Below are 3762 nucleotides of genomic sequence, written 5' to 3'. Positions count from 1 at the left end.
GCCTGGGATGAGCCACTAGGAGTGACACTGATTGGGTCCTGAGCTGCCAACCAATCTTAAAAGGGCATTGATTCCCAGTAGCATGAAATTTTCCTATTGTCATTCCTCTTTTCCACGGCAATGCAGACTGTGGACATTCAATAATTGATTGAAATACAGTAGGAGTAATTGTCATTCCTCTTTTCCACGGCAATGCAGACTGTGGACAGTCAATAATTGATTGAAATACAGTAGGAATAATAACATCCTACCCCAAGAAGTGCTCTCTAGATTTCTCTATTTCAAATGCAGCAAAGGCACCAGATATAAGAGACTTCTGGGGAAAATGCAATGGGCCAAACACATTTTTAGGGTGTACATGAATGTAATTAATATTTTTGCCCATGCATGTCTAGCAGGGTAGACTCCTGAAAGCCATGAAATAGTGGTGATATGGGCAGAAGACCTAAATAGACATTTCTCCGAAGAAGATATACAGATTGCCAACAAATTCATGAAAGGATGCTCAACATCTCTAATCGTTAGAGAAATGCAAATCAAAACTACAATGAGGTATCACCTCACACCACACAATGGCCATCATCAAAAAATCTACAAACAATCAATGCTGGAGAGAGTGTGGAGAAAAGGGAACCCTACTGCACTGTTGGTGGGAATGTAAATTGATACAGCCACCACGGAGAACAGTACGGAGGTTCCTTAGAAAACTAAAAATAGAACTACCCTATGACCCAGCAATCCCACTACTGGGCATATACCCTGAGAAAATCATAATTCAAAAAGACTCATGTACCACAATGTTCATTGCAGCACTATTTACAACAGCCAGGACGTGGAAGCACCTAAGTGTCTATAACAGATGAATGGATAAAGAAAATGTGGCACATATATACAGTGGAATATTACTCACCCATAAAAGGAAATGAAATTGAGTTATTTGTAGTGAGGTGGATGGACCTAGAGACTGTCATACATACTGAAGTTAAGTCGGAAAGAAAAACAAATACCATATGCTGACACATATATATGGAATCTAAAAAAAAATGGTTCTGAAGAAGCTAGGGGCATGACAGGAATAAAGATGCAGGTGTAGAGAATGGATTTGAGGACAAGGGGGAGGGGGAAGGGTAAGCTGGGACGAAGTGAGAGAGTGGCATGGACACATATACACTACCAAATGTAAAATAGATAGCTAGTGGGAAGCAGCTGCATAGCACAGGGAGATCAGCTCAGTGCTGTGTGTCCACCTAGAGTGCTGAGATACGGAGGGTGGGAGGGAGACGCGAGAGGGAGGAGATATGGGGATATATGTATATGTATAGCTGATTCACTTTGTTGTACAGCAGAAAGTAACACAACATTGTAAAGCAATTATACTCCAATAAATATGTTAAAAAAAAAAAAGAAATAGTGGTAATAACAGTAGTGGGGTAGTAATATGAGTGAGCTACCTGAATTTGAAAAACTTCAAAATGTTTTCAAAGAACTTCTTAAGACACAATTGACTCGAGTAGGCTCTGCATAAAAATACCCTCCTGTGAACACCTGTGAAATGTTGTGGCTAATTGAGGCTTCTGGTGCTGATTATGGACAAGTTTGCGGGTTGCTGTTTTTCCTCCACTGAATTCCATCTCGTTTTCTACTACTGCCTTTCAGTGGGGCGGTGAGTGTATTGGATGTAAAGAGGACTAAATGGAAGCGTGCTTTTGTGTGGAAGTCATTACAGTGAACACCTGTTCACTGTTGAGTTTAATTGGACCACAGCTGGTGCTGATTGTGTGCAAAAGGGGGCTGCTCCTCTCGCCCGCAGAGGAGCTTGCTGTCAGTCTAACAGTGGGGAAGTCGATGCTCTGAAGTTCAGCTTGCACATTGCAGTCAAGTACTCTCCGCCCTGTATGGCTAGTTGCCTCTGAGGTGACTGTGGTCAATTTAGCCAGGCAAGAAGAGAATGGTGCCTGCGTCTTTGGTCTATTTTATTAAATCAGCTCAGTTCCACATATGGAAATTCGGGGAAATATGGGGGAGATGGTTGGTACAAATTTAGCATAATTATTTACAAAGGAAACAAAGAAATGGAAGCTTCGCTCAGAGTGATATTCTTAGTAATATTAGCTGTTCACCTGTGTCCAGAGATGATAGGCATTGAATACATGTATAAGTAGGAAACCAATAATGTAGCTCAGTGATCATCAGATAGTGACAAATTAAGATTACATTCTTGTGATCACTTTGGCAGCACATATACTAAAATTGGAACGATACAGAGTTTAACATGGCCCCTGCACAAGGATGACACACAAATTCATGAAGTGTTCCATATTTTTGCACATGAAAGGATGCTCAACATCACTAATCATTAGAGAAATGCAAATCAAAACTACAATGAGGTATCACCTCACACCAGTCAGAATGGCCATCATCAAAAAATCTACAAACAATCAATGCTGTAGAGGGTGTGGAGAAAAGGGAACCCTCTTGCACTGTTGGTGGGAATGTAAATTGATACAGCCACTATGGAGAACAGTATGGAGGTTCCTTAAAAAACTAAAAGTAGAACTACCATATGACCCAGCAATCCCACTACTGGGCATATAAAAAGAAATAAAATTGAATTATTTGTAGTGAGGTGGATGGACTTAGAGACTGTCATACAGAGTGAAGTAAGTCAGAAAGAGAAAAACAAATACCATATGCTAACACGTATATATGGAATCTAAGAAAAAAAATGGTTCTGAAGAACCTAGGGGCAGGACAGGAATAAAGATGCAGATGTAGAGAATGGACTTGAGGACATGGGAAGTGGGAAGTGTAAGCTGCAACGAAGTGAGAGAGAGGCATGGACACATATACACTACCAAATGTAAGATAGATAGCTAGTGGGAAGCAGCCGCATAGCACAGGGAGATCAGCTCGGTGCTTTGTGTCCACCTAGAGGCGTGGGATGGGGAGGGTGGGAGGGAGACGCAAGAGGGAGGGGATATGGGGATATATGTATATGTATAGCTGATTCACTTTGTTATATAGCAGAAACTAACACACCATTGTAAAGCAATTATACTCCAATAAAGATGTTAAAAAATATATTTAAAAAAAGATTACTTTCCTGATTGAAGAAATGATTATGGAAAAAGACTGTCTGTAGCCTTTAATAATAATAGTATTAATAATAAGCTCGAGTTGTTGACTTAAAAAGAACAGATGCTGACTTGCATATTTCAGTCGTTTAGATGTAATTCACATTACTTATTCATTTAATATCAAAATGCATTGAAACAATGAAACATGGAGCCTACAAAGGCCCTTGCTTCATATTCATATTAATATTATTAACTTGCATGGTTCTGAGGATGACCTTGCGTCCCAGGGATGGCAACAATCGCCCAGAAACCAGGAAACATCCTTGCTGAAGCAAATCTGCTGATACTCGATTTTGGCTGTTCAGCGGGGGTCATCCCTCCTTGTGGGGGGCTAACAGGTGTTGTGGGCATGACCCACCTTTGGGGGAGGTGAAACTGACTTGCTTCTGAGAGTAAAGGGTCAGATGAGTTGTTGTATCTAAAAACGATTCCATCGCTCCGTTTTCTGTTCTTTTGATATTTGCACAGTCCGTTTGTACGTAGGGTAAGAAAGCTCACTTTACCATTTTTGTTTGCTGAGATAGGTCTGGTTCACCACCCTCAGCCCAGGAGGGGAAATGAGGCTGAGAGTTTCCCTAGAGTCAAAGTGCAGGGCAAGATGTAAACTATGGGCCTCTCCTACGTC

The 3762-nt window shown here is 41.0% G+C and overlaps 1 non-coding gene across 1 annotated transcript; it reads left to right on the top strand.

Annotated features, from left to right (window-relative positions):
• The first annotated feature begins 2220 nt into the window (after nt 1-2220).
• Nucleotides 2221-2324, top strand: LOC113605435 (U6 spliceosomal RNA). Its single transcript, XR_003427216.1, has one exon. It is a non-coding gene; the product is annotated as a U6 spliceosomal RNA (small nuclear RNA).
• The last annotated feature ends 1438 nt before the right edge of the window (nt 2325-3762 follow it).

This window comes from Aethalodelphis obliquidens, unplaced genomic scaffold (genome assembly GCF_003676395.1).
Source record: "Aethalodelphis obliquidens isolate GAN/ISIS:26980383/991018 unplaced genomic scaffold, ASM367639v1 scaffold2, whole genome shotgun sequence".
NCBI classification, from domain to species: Eukaryota; Metazoa; Chordata; class Mammalia; order Artiodactyla; family Delphinidae; genus Aethalodelphis; species Aethalodelphis obliquidens.
The sequence above is the reverse complement of the archived record's forward strand: the minus strand, read 5'-3'. Positions and strand labels throughout refer to the sequence as shown.